This window comes from Mustelus asterias, unplaced genomic scaffold (genome assembly GCF_964213995.1).
Source record: "Mustelus asterias unplaced genomic scaffold, sMusAst1.hap1.1 HAP1_SCAFFOLD_204, whole genome shotgun sequence".
NCBI classification, from domain to species: domain Eukaryota; kingdom Metazoa; phylum Chordata; class Chondrichthyes; order Carcharhiniformes; family Triakidae; genus Mustelus; species Mustelus asterias.
Genome location: NW_027590194.1, coordinates 330,992 through 350,919, shown reverse-complemented (window position 1 = coordinate 350,919; position 19,928 = coordinate 330,992).

Sequence of the window (19,928 nt, the reverse complement as noted above, 5' to 3'; positions counted from 1 at the left end):
GAACGTCACCACCAATCTGGGAAAAAGCTTCCCACCGTTCACCCTATCTATGCCTTTCATACTTTTATACACCTCTATCAGGTCACCCCTCATCCTCCGTCTTTCCAGTGAGAACAACCCCAGTTTACCCAATCTTTCCTCATAACTAAGCCCTTCCATACCAGGCAACATCCTGGTAAACCTCCTCTGCACTCTCTCTAAAGCCTCCACGTCCTTCTGGTAGTGTGGCGACCAGAACTGGGCGCAGTATTCCAAATGCGGCCGAACCAACGTTCCATATAACTGCAACATCAGACCCCAACTTTTATACTCTATGCCCCATCCTATAAAGGCAAGTATGCCATATGCCTTATTCACTACCTTTTCCACCTGTGACGTCACCTTCAAGGATCTGTGGACTCGCACACCCAGGTCCCTCTGCATATCTACACCCTTTATGGTTCTGCCATTTATCGTATTTGGTCCTTCGCCTTCATCAACATACTGAGCTGCTAGGCTTGGTTGCACCTCCGAAAACAAAGCAAAGACTTAATTCTCAGTCTACCTGCCTCACTAGTACCAGGCCTCATGGAAATTGCCAGAGAGGAGACTGGATAAGGCTACGGAAAATGAGGCTGGAGAGGATGGGAGAATGGGCGAGTGCCACAACTCCTTTGAATCCAAAGGTAGAATTAATAAAAAATGATTTTTAAACATACCTGTCCTTGACAACTGTATCGTGATTGCTGAAGAGCACTGAGTGGGTAGAGCCAACCCCTGCCCATTGGCCATGATCATTAAAAAATGATCCATCTGTTGGCATTTGGACCCTAATTTACATACTTGTGGAGCTTGGGCCATCTGCAAATGACCCCCACAAATTTAACAGTGGGGCCAACTCCTGGAACATTGGGCGCAAGATGTCCCATTGCAGCATTTGTATTTTCGTGCATTCATTTTGTGCTTGATAAACAGTCACAATGGGTGGGAACTTCCGCCCCGAGGTTACTGGGGTGGGAGTGGCGGAAGGCACAGAGAATTGAATGGGAGTCGCAAAATCGTTTTTACACCAGCAGGAGTGTCCCTGCCCCTCGCCAATGACATTACAGGAATCCTGCAGTTAGGATCATTATTTGCATTAATTTAAATAGCCTGATAGTCCCCCCCCATGTTACATCGTCCATTCATGTTGGCATGAGGGCCACACTGATCTGAATCACAGCAAGTCCCCCATGACTTGCACCTAGCAAATAGAACCCACTGGAGATGCACAGGTGGATACAGCCACCAAGCAGTGCTGGAGGCAGTGCCAAGGGGCAATGACAAGGGGGGGGGAGGGGATGGGGAGGAAGGAGTTCCACTGGAGGGTTGTGTTTTGATTTTGATTGTTTAAGATCGGGGCGCCCTTTTCAAATGCCTAAGTTGCTGACAGGGTGGGCATGACGTCTGGGGATCCAGCCGTCTATTTTTTTCCACAGTGTTTGAAAATACATTGAGAAAACCTGGTAAGGAAGACAGTGGGTTCCCCTCCACTACCCAAGACAACACTTTGAAAAAAAAATCAGAAAATTCCAACCAATATGTCTGTATTTCCATCATTTTAAATCCAGAATCACAACAAATTCAAGCGATTTGCTCTCAGACTGCTTTGTGTAATGTAACTACATATTATAATTCTCTAGCACCTGCGTAGCTTAGAATGAAAGGCTATGATGACATGATGTGAAGTCTGAATGCAGTGGTTCATGTTGGTGTAATTTTGTAATAATATGGAGATGGAAAGACGCATTACAAAACTTGCTGGTTAAAACTAGTCACGAATATTCTTCACAAATTAAATAAATCCAATTAAGTAAATAATAGATAATTATACCAAACATAAAATGTTATGGTTAAAATAAAAATTGATGGTGACTTCCTGAATTATAATAGGAATTGGTTTCACTGAAACCTGCTATTCTAAAGTGCCGACATCCCACAAATCACTTCATCAAAAGCCAATGCATTTTCATTTTCTGAATACCATATTTTATATTCAGATTAAACTCATTATCAAGCATGTGAAAAATGCAGCAGTATTTTTTCTGCCACAGGCCAAGGTAAAAAATTAACCCAAAGTTGATTGCTATAAAATACTAATTTCTTTCTTCCCTTTCATTCTGTTGATTGTCAGGAATTTCAAATTGATTCTCAACATATTGGTTCATTTGTTTTGTGATGTTATGTGGAGTATTTTGCTACCACTGCGTTTTGAAGTGGACCAGCGCCATAAGCATAAATTTAAAGTATGTCACAACAGAGTCCTCTTCCCCTTCTTTGGTCGGGAAAAGATACAAAGGTCTGAGGTCAAGTACCAACCGACTCAAGAACAGCTTCTTCCCTGCTGCTGTCAGACTTTTGAATGGACCTACCTTGCATTAAGTTGATCTTTCTCTACACCCTAGCTATGACTGTAACACTACATTCTGCACTCTCTCCTTTCCTTCTCTATGAATGGTATACTCTGTCTGTATAGTGCACAAAAAAACAATACTTTTCACGATATGCTAATACATGTGACAATAAATCAAATCAAAATCAAATCAAATATATTGTTTAGAAACCAGTCTAGTTTGTTGGGGCAGGAATGAGGGAGGGGGATTCAGATTTTTCTACCACCTCCAGACCCATTAGATTCAGCAACATGCACGCTTGTACTTTCTTCAATTTATCGGAGACTGATATGGCAATATACGTGCCATTACTTTTCAAACCTTTTCCATTTGTTGCCAATGTTCTCATTGAGGATGAGATGGTCAATGTGCCAAAGTCCGTGTGCCATCTCAGCCAGCTCCAGACACCATCGCCAGAACTTTACCGCCCCGCTCATGATGGGTCTGGACAGAGTAGATAGGAAAAGAAACTGTTCCCGTTCATGAAAGGATCGAGAAGGAGAGGGCACAGATATAAAATTGGTAAATAAAAGCAATAACGACATGAGGAAAAATGTTTTTACACAGCAAATGTTTAACATCTAGATTGCACTGCCTGAGAGTGTGGTGGATGTAGGTTCATTTGAAGCATTCAAAATGAAACTAGATGGCTTTCTAAAAAAGAATATTCAGTGTTATGGGGAGAAGCTGGGTAAATAACATTTATTGAGCTCCTCATTCAGTGAGCTGATGCCTGCATGATAGGGCAAATGGCCTCCTTATGCACTGTACCATTTTTGTGATTCTGTGCTTTTGGTCTTGACAACCTCCCCTCTGCCCCAACCCAGCACCCACTGTATTTTTCACTCCTGTCGAGCAGGGGGTCCTGAATTGTGCTTGTCAGTCCCACCCTTGTCTTATACTTATGTGACTTCCTCCTGCCTGCACCAGCTTTGATCACAGGTCAGTAGATTAGGAAAATGTACCAAAAGGTCAACAGACATTATTACTATTATTATAAAAACAATCTGGCCTGTTTTTGACTGTTCAACAACGAGAGAATATACGACCTTCCTTATGTACCTGTAGTTTTGAGGTAAAACAAAAGTCAAGTAAATGCACTAAAATCGTAATAATTAGATTAGATTCTGAATTTTGACACACCAACCTCAGCCTCAATGATGGTCTTGGGTTTTCCAGTGCCCCCAGACAGAGCCACAAAAACCCTCTTTAAAATGTCACTGCAAAATGTTTTGTGATATGTACAATACCCTGTGTAATCCATTTAATCCTATTCATCTCAAATAGTAAATACATGTTCTGGTTCACAAACCCACTGGATAGCTTTCTAAAAGGTTGAATGTTTGACTTCACTTATGGTTATTAAAAACCTGCAGACAAAGGGCAAAGCAGCATTCAGGAAAGCAATGGGGGAAGTGTTTTCATCTTTAGCAGCTCCCGCTGCGACTGATTGAGAAGTGCCAGGACCTGAGAAACATGAATTGACTGGGTTAATGCATGTGCTCTGTGCCTCTGACAACTGAAGAGTTCTGCTCCATTGAATTCTTCCTACACACAAGTGGCTACTAATTTTGAAGCCACAAGGCCAAGATTTCATCACATTTTATGGCTCCAGATCTCCTAAATAACTCAGCTTCACATTCTGCTTTCAGTTAATGAATTCAACCTATTTACGACGGACGATCAGAAGGGAGAAATATTTTTTGGAAATTTTGTCACTAGCTCTAGTCATTCTTATTTTCTAAAACACTGAAGATGCAGCACCAAAATTTGGAATCATCAGGAGAATAAAATAGTATCCAGGTTAGGTGGATTAGGTAGTCCTATCCCCATTTCCATCCCTGACTTTTCTCAACCAAGTAGGACACAGATACCAGAAGTAAAAAACAGTAAAATAGGGAAATATGAATATTGGTCTGCAAGGTCTTGTATACATCACCACACTACCAGAAGGACGTGGAGGCTTTGGAGAGAGTACAGAGGAGGTTTACCAGGATGTTGCCTGGTATGGAGGGGCTTAGTTATGAGGAGAGATTGGGTAAACTGGGGTTGTTCTCCCTGGAAAGACGGAGGATGAGGGGAGACTTAATAGAGGTGTATAAAATTATGAAAGGCATAGATAGGGTGAACGGTGGGAAGCTTTTCCCCAGGTCGGTGGTGACGTTCACGAGGGGTCATAGGTTCAAGGTGAAGGGGGGGAGGTTTAACACAGATATCAGAAGGACATATTTTACACAGAGGGTGGTGGGGGCCTGGAATGCGCTGCCAGGCAAGGTGGTGGAAACGGGGACACTGGGAACGTTTAAGACTTATCTAGATAGCCATATGAATGGAGTGGGAATGGAGGGATACAAAAGAATGGTCTAATTTGGACCAGGGAGCGGCACGGGCTAGGAGGGCCGAAGGGCCTGTTCCTGTGCTGTATTGTTCTTTGTTCTTTGTATGTAACAGGAGTAAAACAGGGAAATAACAATACCAGTCTGAACAGTTTATTTCCTGCTGCTGTTTAGATGTTTCCGGCACTGTTCTGGAAGTGGACATTTCAGAACTTCAGCAATTTTCAATAAACGTGGTCACGTTTTGGAAGCCTTTCAGAATCACACATAGAATGTGGAGGCATGACCAATATATTGGAGGGAGGAAGAGTATAAATGGTGAGTAAAAAAGTGTTAGCCCTTTAGAGTTCATCATAAAATGTTGTAGACTGCTTATTAATGAGCGGTGGCAGAGCTGTTTGAAAATAGTAAATGACCACTAAATAATGGGCAGGGCTGTTCAAATGGTAGGGTTTCCCATCCCGCCCATCTGAAGGGTCAACAGTTCTCCTGAAGGCTGGGTACAGTGACCACGACACCACACAACCCTGCCACAGCAAACTCTGCAAGACGTGCTGGATTATCGACATGGATGCTATCATCTCACATGAGAACACCATCCACCAGGTACACGATACATACTTTTGCAACTCGGCCAACGTTGTCTACCTGATATGCTGCAGGAAAGGATGTGCCGAGGCACGGTACATTGGGGAGACCATGCAGACGCTACGACAACGGATAAATGAACACCGCTCGACAATCACCAGGCAGGAGTGTTCTCTTCCTGTTGGGGAACACTTCAGCAGTCACAGGCATTCAGCCTCTGATCTTCGAGTAAGCGTTCTCCTTCACGACACATGACAACGCAGAATCGCTGAGCAGAAACTGATAGCCAAGTTCCGCAGACATGAGGACAGCCTCAATCAGGATCTTGGGTTCATGTCACACCATCTGTAACTCCCACGACTTGCCTGGGCTTGCAAAATCTCACTAACTGTCCTGGCTGGAGACAATACACATTCCTTTAACCTGTGCTTAACCTCTCTCCACTCACATTGTCTGTATCTTTAAGACTTGATTACCTGTAAAGACTCACGTTCCAACCATTATTTTGTAAATTGAGTTTGTGTCTTTATATGCCCTGTTTGTGAACAGAACTCCCACTCATCTGATGAAGGAGCAGCGCTCCGAAAGCTTGCAGCTTGTGCTACCAAATAAACCTGTTGGACTTTAACCTGGTGTTGTTACTGTGCTTACCCCAGTCCAACGCCAGCATCTCCACATGATGTCAGCTGCCACAGAGCCATTTAATGTTTGGTAGGTCATTAATTGCTTAAGAGCGAGACTTCTGGTCCCTTCTGGGGAGGAGGTCCCACCTGAGAGAATTTCCAGCTAATCCAACTGGTCATTAGCTCTGCAGTCCCAGTAGCACACTGCTGGTACTGCAACCATGCCTGAAGAAGAGTAAGTTATGGATAATAAAGGCAAATTTCTGCAGATGCTGGAAATCTGAAACAAAAACAGAAAATGCTTCAAAAACTCAGCAAGACTGGCAGCATCTATGGAAAGAGAAACAGTGTTAATGTTTTGAGTCTGTTAAAGAGTTAAAGAGAGGGAAAAATGTGATGTATTATATACTGTATAAGAGGGGGTGGAGCTGCTGATGCAGAGTAGCGGGTCAGTGATAGGTAAGAGCTTAGAGCAATTCCAACAAAGATGTGTAGGACTCAAGATAGGGGAAACATTACTGGCAGTTTGAAGGACTAAAGAAGGTGCTGATAGTGGCATTAAGGTAAGATAGCAGAATGTGCAAATAGAAGAATAAAGGTGAGTGCTCAATAAAAGCAAAACGTAGGAGCAAGTGGCAGATGACCTGCTTGCACTGGGACTGGCTGAGTTTTTCAAATATTTTCTGTAAGTAATGGATGTTGGACTTCAGGTGAGTCTAGCATATTGGCATGGCCTGGCTGGCAGTGTTAAATGGGGGTATGATTTGTACAGGGGTGCTTTGAAAAAACCTCCAGAGATCTCCCACCCTCTTTCTGACGGCACAATGCGTAAAAGTGTCCAGGGTACACATCTGGCATAGGCCTTTCCCTGCCACAGGTAAAATAGCAGCAGGGACAGGATAAAGTGCTTAAGTTGTCATTAAATGGCCACTTAAGTGCCTCAGTAGATTCACTGGCAAGCCTGACACCGCCAAGGCAGGTGGATAGACAGTGGCAAGGCTATGCATTCCACTTTACAAGCCCCATACCTTCAAACTGATATGCTGGGGTCTGTAAAACTTTATCCAATGTGTTTTCCAGATTGTAACTTCCAGCAAATGGGAAGCATGCAGTAAGATAAAAACACTAAGCTATTGATTAAACAAATGTGCTGGCAGAACATGCCAAGCGATTTCTCAGGACTCATTGTTTTACAATGTCACTTAAAGATACCTTTTACTTCTGATTTGATAGATGGTCATTAAGAAATAAAGGATGGGTTCTTGCCCAGACTCAGGTTCACAAGCAGTATCTTGTGGACAGCAAGTGGACTAACTGGGAGTCTGGAGCAGTTTTCTCAACAGATAATGACACATTTTGGGCACCTAGTCTCATTTGCAGTGGCCTTTGGCCAATGAGACTAAGTCCCAGGTCTGGGGTTGAGTGGAAGACAACAAGAACTCTCCTTCTTCTTCAGGCTCCAGATCAAACTCAGAAATTAAATCATAGAATCCTAGAGTGCAGAAGGTGCCATTCGATCCATCATGCCTGCACTGACAATAATCCCACCCAGGCCCTATCCCTGTAACCCCACATATTTACCCTGCTAGTCCATCTGACACTTAGGGGCAATTTAGCTTGGCCAATCAACCTAACCCGCACATCTTTGGACTGTGGGAGGAAACCGGAGCACCCGGAGGAAACCCTCGCAGACACGGGGAAAACGTGCAAACTCCACACAGGCAGTGACCCAAAACCCGAGATTGAACCTGGGTCCCTGGTGCTGTTAGGCAGCAGGGCTAACTGCTGTGCCACCTTGCCACCCATATTTGTCCCCACCATAAATGAACATTCTGGTGGAGGATGCTGGCAAGTCTGCAACTGCAACAGAAATACCATTGCACAACAGGTTCAACACCAACTGCACTCAGAGTGATCGACTTTCTTATAAGGCTCCCAAAACAGGAGTGAGCTTTTGCATCATCCCATGCAAGGGGCCTAAATGACCATTTTAAGCATGCACCGAAGATAAGTAAAAATTTGTTCTTCTCTTGTTCTCCATCCAGAAAATTGACATAATAAGGATGACTACTTCATAGGATATGTTTTTGTTTGAATTAGTTCAAATACACTTGGCATGCTATTCATTGCACCATCTTTCTTAGCCTTGTGTTCCTAACCTGTATCCCCTCTGAATACATTGCATCAATTAACTGGCTCATTGTAAATTCTGTTCTTTCTGACATTTACAAAGTACCGGAACAAACCTCTCGCACCAAAAAATGTAATTCGGGTCTCTATATTCTTACGAGCATATTATTCACTTTATTTAATTCCTTCCATCTACATTTTCATTTTTTGATACTTCTATTTCAACTTAAGAATGATTTGGGGATAGAATTTAAAAAATGAGTTTCTGGGTTTGCACTCCAGACACAGTGCCACCTGAAGGACTCTGACATTGCGACAAGATGTGGTCCCAAGCTTGCATGTGCCAACAGTCAGACTGCTGATATAAAATTCCAGGAGGCCACCTTCTCACTGGCTGCCTTCGATCTCACTAGCCTAGTAAGAAGGGAGGTGGGTTTCTGATGAGGAAGCACCCTCAGAGGCACATAGATATCAGCAAAACCTTTGAGGAGTAATGACATTAAGTACCTTTGAGCAGGGGGGAAACCCATCTGCAGGAATTGTTTGACCTGTGGGTGCAACCTTTCCTGTCCATAGCTCCATCATTGGGGTATGTGCTTACAATTCCATTATTAAGATATGTACCTCCGGCTCTATCACTGGGTTATGTGCCCCTCACTCCATCATTAGGATATGTGCCAGTAATGTCCTATGTTAGGGCTTGTGGGTTTTAAACAAAAAGAAAAGGCTGTGGTTTGCACATATAGATTCAATCGAACAATAACAGATTTATTCTAGGAGTTCTGGCCTGTACAGAGTGAAACTGAAACTAAAAGCAGCAACCTGTGCAATACCCTGATGACATCACCATCAAATCATGTGATCAGCTCTTAAAGCAATCATGCAAACTTTTTAAATATGTAACTGCCTCCAGCTCATCAATTCTTTGTGCCTCTGGTTCCACTGGTCTCTCCAGCACGGTGCAAGGAGGTCACCTCCATTGAGCTGCCACCTCCACCTTTACAGATGGCAGGTGCCACTGGGCCCGGTGAAAAATGCCAGAAAGATCAAAAAATCACCCTTAATTATCTTAATTATTAAATATTGGGAAGACTGAAGCCACCGTTTTCAGTCCCCACTCCAAATTCTGTACTCTACTTACCAGTTCCATCTCTGTCCCTGACAGTCTGAGATTAAATCAGTTCAAAACCTTGGTGTCATATTTGACCTTGTGATGAGCTTCTAACCTCATTTTCGTACCATTACTAAGATGACCTATTTTCACTTCTGTAACATCGCCTGACTGCGTCTGTCTCAGCTCGTTGGTTAGTGAAACATTCATTCATGTCTTTGGAGCCTCTAAACTGAACTACTGCATTGTACTCCTGGCTAGAGTCCCATATTCAACTGTCTGTAAATTTGAGGTCATCCAAAGCTATCCTATCCATCTCCCAACTCACACCAAGTCCCATTTCCTTACCACTCCTGTGCTCAATGTTCCTAGACTGAATTCTGGTTAAGCAACATCTTGATTTTAAAATCCTCACTTTGGTTTTCAAAATCCTCCACAGCCTCGTTCCTCCCTATCTCTGCAATCACCTTCACCCCTACAACCTTCCATCCACCTACTCTCCTCTAATTCTGGTCTCCTGAGCATCCTTGATTATAATTGTTCCACCATTGTTGGCTGCATCTTCACGGTAGCACAGTGATTAGCACTGCTGCCTCACAGCTCCAGGGACCCAGGTTCAGTTCCTGGTTTGGGTCACTGTGCAAAGTTTGCATTTTCTCCCCGTGTCTGCATGAGTTTCCTCTAAGTGCTCCAGTTTTCTCCCATAGTCTGAAACATGTGCCGGTTAGGTGCATTGGGCATGCTAAATTCTCCCTCAGAGTACCCGAACAGGTGACTTGGGGATTTTCCACAGTAATTTAATTGCAATGTTAATGTAAGCGTATTTGTAATACTATTAAATAAACTTTAACTTTTTGCCCCACTAACTGGGTGCCATCTTGCCACCTGCCCAATTAGGACATTTACATTTAAAGATTACCTCATACTTCATAACACCTACCTCTTTGACCAAGCTTTAATTTAATATTTCTTTGTGTGACTTGGTGTCTTATTTTGCTTTATAATGCTCTTGTGAAATACTTTGGGACATTTTGTGTTAAAGGTGCTACATAAATGTAAAATGTTGTTGTTACTATTAATTGGCTGCCCCCTCCATGTTTCTTTTCTCAGCCCACCAGTGGGAATGCTCCCCACCAGTGGGAATGTTTTGAGGAGCCATCAAAATACAGCCACCCCCCACCACCACTCTTCCCAGCACCCACCCAGCTGCCAACCTTCAAGCCAGCAACTACAGAAAGGTTCAGCCGAGTGTTTTGGCCATCATACGCAGATGCATAAAATGAAAGAGGGATAAAGAATGAGGTAACACACACCTGAATTGCCAATATATGTGCTCGTGTTGATTGATGCTTCCCACCAGATGTTCAAATTCATAAAGATACCACTAAAATCTTTATTTACTTCAAATCATAGCCTAAAATTTGCAGTCCCATCACAATGATGATGGGGGCTTGTCAAATATGAGCAGATTGCAAACACTTCACAAACACAGGATTTATAAGTATGACTGTTTTTTTTTCCAAGGTAAGAAAAGGAAATAAAAATCTAGATCCATGGTATTTGATTTAAAAATGCAAATTATCGAGAGATAAAAAGGGACCTTGCTGAAATTCAATTACAGATAAAATTGGCAAATAGAACTTGAGATCAACAAGGAAAATAATTTAAATTGGAGATTAAAGTTTGCTCAGTAAATCTATTCAAGTGAGGACAAAAAGAGTGCTATGAAGAATAGATTCCAAGGCTGTATGGGAAAATTAGATTGAATATAAAACTAAATTAAATAAGTGAGTGCTGTGATGTGGTGGTTGTGGCACTGAGACGGTCTTAGAAATTGGATTGCGTCGATCCCACTTTACAAGCATCTAAGAGTCCAATTCATGGAGTGATAAGCTGGCACTCATTCCACATTGGATCTCTGCTGCTCCTCTTATTGGCCAGGTCTCCTTCATTACATTCAACCTGTGCAGACCGAATGCATGCACATAAGACTTGTTGTTAAGGCCACAACTCTAATTCTTATCACCACTGGAATTCTGCCAACTCCTTCCACCGTAATTAGCAGGATGTAAAAATCAACTAAATAGTGAAGTTGTGCATTCCACATTAATTACTGCTTAACAAGCAGTAAATGAGGGGAAAAGAAGCACTGTAAACATTGGGCAATACGATTAATATATATTGGGAATATCTACTCCCAGGACTGAGTTTATCAACATGGTCAAAAGTTAACACCTGCTTAATTAATGCCAAAACACAAAATTACTATTCCTTAATGCACAATTAGCGCATCCACTCACACTAATGCATAGAACAGTTTAAACCTCCTTGATGTTTTATGATCAGATTGTTCTCTTGTTGCTTAATGTCACAACTTGCATCAGGGTAGGATTTGTAATCTAATTTTATTGAATGATCTTGAATAATTTTTTCCATGCATCAAATAATTGATTCCAAATAAACACGTGCAGTATTTAAGGAGGAGCCTCAGATCGTAATTGTGAAATCTGAATTCTAAAATTTATTCCAGGTTCCCTGAAGTCTCCTTCATTCATTATAATGAAACAAATAGCAATGCTGGAAATATCTAACAGGTCTAACAGTGTTGAGAAAACCTGTGGGCCCCTCTTTAGATTTCCCAAATTTTATATTTCTTTTCTTTTTGACCTTTCTGTTTTCTTTTCAATACTATTTGATCTCCTGCAGTGTTGCCCACAAACAATTTTCAATGTGAATTGACACAGAAGTGTCATAATAATTTAGGAATCTTAATATGACTCAATTGGGCCAACTGGGTAAATAATGTAGCACAGTGGCAAGCATTGCTGCCTCACAGCGCCAGGGACCCGGGTTCGATTCCCAGCTTGGGTCACTGTCTGTGTGGAATTTGCACATTCTCCCCATGTCTGCGTGGGGGTCCTCCAGTTTCCTCCCATAATCCAAAAATGTGTGGGTTAGGTTGATTGGCTATGCTAAATTGACCCTAGTGTCAAGGGATTAGCAGGATAAATATGTGGGGTTCTGGGGATAGGGCCTCGGTGGGATTGTGGTTGGTGCAAACTTGATGGGCCGAATGGCCTCCTTCTGTACTGTAGATTCTATAATTCTATGATTCTAGTGATTGGCAAAGAGCATGGCACACCATTTGGTTTTTGTGCCAGTTGACTTTGCAGATGGTTGAAAGCACCAAGCTTGTCTCAAGCTACTGTCATGAACTTGATGGAGGATCCATGAAGACACAAAGTAAGTAATCACTTTTAGCCAATCCGCATCAAATTTATTGAAAAAAACCTGCAGAAATGTCCTTATTTATTTATTATTGTCTCAAGTAGGTTTACGTTAACACTGCATTTTTGCAGTGTTAACGTAAACCTAGCACAAAAACCAAATGGTGTGCCCTGCTCTTTGCCAATCACCAGAATCATAGAATTATAGAATCTACAGCCCATCAAGCCTGTTTGGGTGCACTGAGGGAGAGTTTAGCATGGCTAATGCACCTAACCAGTCTTTCGGACTGTGGGAGGAAACCCAGTAAGAAGTTTAACAACACCAGGTTAAAGTCCAACAGGTTTATTTGGTAGCAAAAGCCACACAAGCTTTCGGAGCTGCAAGCCCCTTCTTCAGGTGAGTGGGAATTCTGTTCACAAACAAAGCATATAAAGACACAAACTCAATTTACATGAATAATGGTTGGAATGCGAATACTTACAACTAATCAAGTCTTTAAGAAACAAAACAACGTGAGTGGAGAGAGCATCAAGACAGGCTAAAAAGATGTGTATTGTCTCCAGACAAGACAGCCAGTGAAACTCTGTGGGGGTTACAAGTAGTGTGACATGAACCCAATATCCCGGTTGAGGCCGTCCTCGTGTGTGCGGAACTTGGCTATCAGTTTCTGCTCAGCGACTCCAGTTTGTGAGTTTGTGTCTTTATATGCTCTGTTTGTGAACAGAATTCCCACTCACCTGAAGAAGGGGCTTGCAGCTCCGAAAGCTTGTGTGGCTTTTGCTACCAAATAAACCTGTTGGACTTTAACCTGGTGTTGTTAAACTTCTTACTGTGTTTACCCCAGTCCAACGCCGGCATCTCCACATCATGACTACCGAGGAAACCCACGCAGACACGGGGAGAATGTGCAAACTCCACACTGTGACCCAAGCCAGGAATCAAACCCAGGTCTCTGGCACTGTGAGGCAGCAGTGCTAACCGCTGTGCCACCGTGTTGCTCAGTGCAAATCATTACTATTTTGTATTGGAAAAGGAAAGGCTGAGATGGTAAAAATGATCAAAAAAAGAGCTCAGTTTCACAATTATTCAAAGGCCAGGAAATTCCTCAGAGTATCTTCATCCCACTGGTGTTCCTTCTTTGGAAACCCCACCGACACAATGGGGCTACATTTCAATTCCAGGGTCTTGATCCCGATGCTGGGCTGAATTCCAGGCTGGGAACCTCCAGGTGGCGGGACGTGAAAACCTGCATGACACTTGCCAGGCAACATGACAAACGTAACCTGCACTAAAATATATTAAAAGTACCGAGATTATTTTAACTTTCGAAGGTAGGCAAGAACAGGTGATACCCAATGAACTTTGAGGAGATGTATAGGGTAGACAATGCAATTTTATCAACATAACTATTACCAGAGGTTAAAGTGATTCACATTGACACAGACATTCCTCAGACTTGCTTCTACTCCACCACCAGTGTTACTTTACTGAAAATGCAGCACTCAGCAGCCTTTTTCATCACGGTGTTGGGGCAGGTTTGGTGTCGGGCATGCCAACAAGTTCTCACTAGTGTGCCAGCCTGCTGATATATTTCTGCCAACAGTCAATTTCCAATGAGGTGGCTTTTGGGAAGAAGGGTGGGAAAGGAGTGGGGGAAGGTGGGGGAGTGGGTGGGGCTGGAGGTGGCTAACTGCCGGTTAACTGATTAAAATGCCAATTGAGAACTTCAGATGGAACCTCCCGGTAGCAGGCAGGGTGGTCAGAGATTAATCCTGCCAAGTAGTCCAGCATGTGGGGGGTGACGGCTACAGTCACAGGCCATCCCATGGAGAGACTTCCTCTCCGCAATGGGGGCCTGGCGGCTGTGACCACAGTTATTCTGTATCATTTACAAGTCTTTGAAGGGAACCTCCGTCTTGAGGATCCCACGTGGTCTCCCACCTACACTGGTAACTCCCGCCTCTCCTGATGGGGCTGCTTTTGTCCAAAGCAGGCGTTCCCAACTCCCATTCTCCAACCTAGGGAGTCCACCCATCATCCTTAATTGGACGAGATTCCTGGATGCAGCCACTTAAAAGGCTGCTTCCTCAAAAGTTTCCTCCAAAATCCCGCCACCTGGAGGTTCCCAGCCTGGAATTCAGCCCAGCATCGGGATCAAGACTCTGGAATTGAAATGTAGCCCCATTGTGTCGGTGGGGTTTCCAAAGAAGGAACACCAGTGGGGTGAAGATACTCTGAGGAATTTCCTGGCCTTTGAATAATTGTGAAACTGAGCTCTTCTTTTGATCATTTTTACCATCTCAGCCTTTCCTTTTCCAATACAAAATAGTAATGATTTGCACTTAGTGAAAGCACCTATCTCCTTATTACTTCTTGCCTGATGTGGCTCAGTGGTAGCACTGTCAGCTCTCGGTTAGAAAGATCAAGTCCCACTCCAGCAACATGAATACTAAATCGGTGTGCTACTGAAGGAGTAGTGCACTGTGGGAGATACCATCTTTCTTATTAAACCGAGATTCTGTCTGCTCAGTAATTGTAAAAGATCCTATAGTATTACATGAAGAGTTCTCCCTGGTGTAGTGGGCCACATTTATCCCGAAACAAACAACACCAAAAAGAGATTATCTGATCACTATCACATTGCTGTTTGTGGGAGATCGGCGTAAATTAGCTGCCATGTTTGTTACATTTCAACAGTGACTAGACTTCAAAAAACAGCTCAAAAGCTCTCCGGAACATTCTGATTTCATTAAAAGGTGCAATATAAAGTTGTCTTTTTTTTACAAAAGCAGCAATTAAAACATTTACAGAATATTAAGAATATTATGTAGGAATTCTATGTTTTTTCTTGGCATAGCACAATGTGACAAACTAATTATTTAAAGGTGATATATACTCACTCCCATCTCAATTACATCTAAAAGCAGAATGATAGCGTTGCCTAATATTATGTGGGAGACAAAACTGTCAACTCACTGCTGGTAGTCTGTTTTGATTTTTGGATGCACATAGATTTAGGCAAAGGTCCTGCTGGAAACCGGTACGAAGTCATATATGCAAATTGACAGGCAGCCCTTTCTCATTATATTTAAAGGGATCCCAACCTCTTTCAGATAAACTGCTGGACTGGGAGACATGTTTGGGAGATATTATGCATAAATAGTGTTTATCAGCTACTCAAAGCATTGCAAGAAGAAATGTAACAGGAACACGAACTCAGCTCCTATTCTATCTGCTGAAGCATGTATGATTCTCCAATTGCTAATGCTGCTTGCTATGTGTCTGCTGCCTGCTGTGCACTCCCTCTTGCTGGCTTCACCATTCCCTCGGCTGCTTCCTCTCGCTATCGGTGATTGGAGCTGGACAGTGTGGGGAGGTGGATAGCCCAGGGTGAAAAGAAATAGCGAAGAGGGCAGTGAAGTGAGCGGGGGTAAGTGGGAGGGAGCAGTAAGTGAGAGGGAGCAGGAAGGAGAGGGGTGAAGGCTGCAAAGAGAGCACTGGGGAGGTGGGAGGGAGTGAGAACAGTGTGGGCCTGATTTTACCAAAACTTCGCGCCCCGCGGTAAAGTTGGGCGTCAGGCCTATACCGCGATCTGCACCCGATTCCAAGCAGATCGCGGCTTTACCGACACCCGATTCAGGCGCGGGTCCGGCCCATGCCCAAATCGGGCGGCCTGACGATTTAAATGCATTAGCATGCATTTAAATCGACTTCATGAACCGCGTGCCCAACTCTACCGCCAAATCCCACTTTACCGTCTTCTGGCCCGATCCGCGTCCGCGCTGTTACCGACCTGCAAAATGAAAGTCTGAAGTCGCCGCTGCAGCTTCCGAAGAGCGGGGTCAGAGACTGCAACGGCTCTCTGACCCAGCTCATCCTCTGGTCGGGGCGGGAGGGGGGTGGGAGGAGAGGGAGTGTGACGTCTCATCCCCTGGTGGGGGTGGGAGGGGAGGGGGTGTGACCAATCATCCCCTGGGGTTGGGGGGGGAGGGAGGAGAGGGGGTGTGACGTATCATCCTCTGGTCGGGGGGGTTCCGCTGCCAGTCTGCAGCCGATCCCTCCTGGCACCATCACTGGTACACTACCAGCCACAGATTACTCTTCCCTGCAGGTGCGAGAGAGCGGGAGAGATGGGTGTGGCTGGTAGTGTACCAGTGATGGTGCCAGGAGGGATCGGCCGCAGACAGGCAGCGGAACCCCCCCCGACCAGAGGATGATACGTCGCACCCCCTCTTCCCCCCCCCCCCTCCCAGGGGATGATTGGTCACACCCCCTCTCCACCTCCCCCCCCCAGGGGATGATACGTCACACCCCCTCTCCTCCCCACCCCCCCCCCCCCCAAAGGGGATGATCGGTCATACCCCCTCTCCCCCCAGGGGATGATACGTCACAACCCCTCTCCTCCCCCCAGGGGATGATTGGTCACACACCCTCACCCCCGGCCCCGACCAGAGGATGAATGTCAGAGAGCCGCCCTCTGCTTTTTTTTTTCGTGCCCGGGCACGCTGTCAGATTTTTTTCGAACTGCGCATGCACAGTTCAGAGCTCCGATCGGTCCGCCAGCGCTAAGCCCCGCACACATCGCGAATCGGGCTGGAGCTGGCAAAACACGTATGGGCGCGCTGCAAAGAGGATTCCAGGCGTGGATCTATTTGACGCCCAGATCTGGCACTTAGACTCAAAATGGTAAAATTCCCCCCTGTATGTCCTTTTGTGTTTTTCTTTGTTCTGCACCATCTTTGATGTAGGCAGCTACTTGCCACATTACTGTTGGTGGCGACACAAGGATTGACACTGCATCTGTCATCAGAATGTATTGTGTACTTGTGCTGTTAGCAAATGCAGTCTCTCACTTTTGAAAGGAGTTATCTTGCATTAAGTTGATTTTTCTCTACACCCTAGCTATGATTATAACACTACATTCTGCACTCTCTCGTTTCCTTCTCTATGAACAGTATTTTTATCTGTATAGCGCACAAGAAACAATACTTTTCACTGTATGTTAATATATGTGACAATAATAAATCAAATCAAATCTCTGACAATTCATGTCGTGACTGTAGTGCATTCTCAACTCTAACATTCTGACAACAGACTTTTTTTTCTTTATTGTGCCTTTCTGGAAATTCCTCTCTGCCAAAAGGACAAGCAGGGGGGACAGCAAAAGGAAGAAGATGCAAAGGGAGCAATTAGAAGGTGTTCTTACAGAGATCCTTACCCTCCCAAAAATCTTTTGGCCCAGGACAACATGCATAGAGTTTGCTGAAGTGCAATGTACAAAGAGGCTGTGCTTCTTTGGTAAGGCTATGGTAAATCTGTGCCATGTTCTGCAAAAAGACTGCACTGAACTGCCATAGTTAGTACAGCATTGTTTGTTCCTGCCCGGAGGTTCTTTGCCTTAGGCTTCTTCCAGATTACTGCAAGGGATACTTGTAACATCAATCAGATTGCATTTCATGCCTGCATCAAGCAGATAACTCCTGCCCAGAGTTTGTTATAGCAAACATTTTAATCACTTTACTCATGGATAAATTGAAGCAGCAGAATAGGGCTCTGGGATTCACAAGGATTGAAGGCTTCCCCCAAGCCCATGGCATTAATGTTTGCACCTACGTTGTCTTGAGGAATCTTTTTTTTTAAATTGTTAGACTTGTGCATGACTAACAAGCTGTCTGGCCGCATAGAGGATCGGATTCATCCTAATGGCTCACTGCATCCCAGCATGTATAGGTTGCTGGAGTTACACAAAAGTGATGTCCCCTTACACCCTATTATATCAATGACTGGTTCTGCACTGCATGAACTTGACAAAAGGTTGAGTAAATTACTAGAGCCAGTTTTTAGTGAGTTTTCTACATAGATGATGAAGGCTTCTGTCACCTTTGCAGAGATTGAACATGACGTACATATTGACTGCAATGCCATGTCTATGTGTACATTTGATACTGTGGGCTTATTTATGAATGTGCCACCGAAGGAAGCTGTCAACATTTACGCTGTGTCACGATATCATGGTAATATTGACATGCCGCCATTTACCAAATCTGTATTCATTGCACTTTGCAACTCAATCTGTTGAGTTCAGCTTTAATGACACAATCTATGCCCAAATAGATAAGGATGCTATGTTTTCATTTGTAGGACCAGCACTTGCTAATCTTTTTCTCAGTTACTACGAGACACACATTTTTAATGGAACAAGTCCTAACCTCCTATCCCATGCACACTTCCAATATATAGACAATCTATTCATGATCTTTGAACCTGAAGCCCTTACACATTTTAATATGCTCCATGTCATGCTCAGATTTATTTCTGAGATAGAGCAATCTATCACACTTCCTTTCCTAAACTTGCCAGTTGAAAATCTGGCAATGCCCAAACATAAGAGGGTAAATTTTCTGGTTCCATCTGCCACAGGAATCATCTTGGGTGGGACACAGACCATTTAAAGGTCTGTTGACCTTGGGTGGGAATTTTAGGTCTTGGGGCGGGTGTGACTGGTAAGTCCCGCCCAAAGTCACCATCTGAACAAACTACAAAGAACATTTGTTTCAATGACAGTGTTTAAACAATCTTTCTTCCCAAGGACAATCCCACAATGGAACAAGTTCCCAAAGGAAATCGTCACGGTTCCATCACACAAAATCTTTAGGACCCATCTTGATATTATTTCTATTTAAAAATTTTCATTATAAAAATATCATTTCATCAGGTCATGCTTGTATAAATGTTAACGGAATGTAGAGATGAGTCTGTAATGGCAGCACAAACAAAGCAGAAATGTAATGGGTAGAATTTTGCATGGCACGGACACACAAGTGCCTGACCTGGAAGCACATGATGACATCAGACAGGCATCAAGTGTGCAGTATTTCAATTGGTGGGCATAGGTGTGGATTGGTAGCATGCTCACTGACAATTATGAAACCAACCACTTGACAGGATTAATTCTCGAATTGACCATAGTACTACATTGCCCGTGTGATTATTAGGATTTGTTAGGGACCAGATCAGGAACTCCAAGTTATATCACAAAGTTAGCCTAGACCCCAACTTTTTTTGATTTTGACATTAGTGCAATGAGTACAGCAAACGTTTACCAGGCTGTTTCCTGTCTCTGTCATATGATGACAGACTAAGTCAGTTAGGATTATATTCACTGGCGTTTAGAAGAGTGAGAGGGGATCTCACTGAAACCTAGAAAATTCTAACTGGTAAATTCAGAAAGAATGTTCACAATGGTGGGGGAGTCCAGAACTAGGCGTTCTTTAAGAACTGAGATGAGGAGAAATTTCCTCACCCAGAGGGTGGTGAATATGCAGAATTTACTACCACAGAATATAGTTGAGGCCAAAACCTTGTCTGATTTCAAGAAGAAATTAGATACCGTTCTTGAGGCTAAAAGGATCAAGAGATATGGGAGGAAGGGAAGGATCAAGATATTGAATTCAATGATCAGCCATGATCAAAATATGTGGCTGAGCAGGCTCAAAGGGAT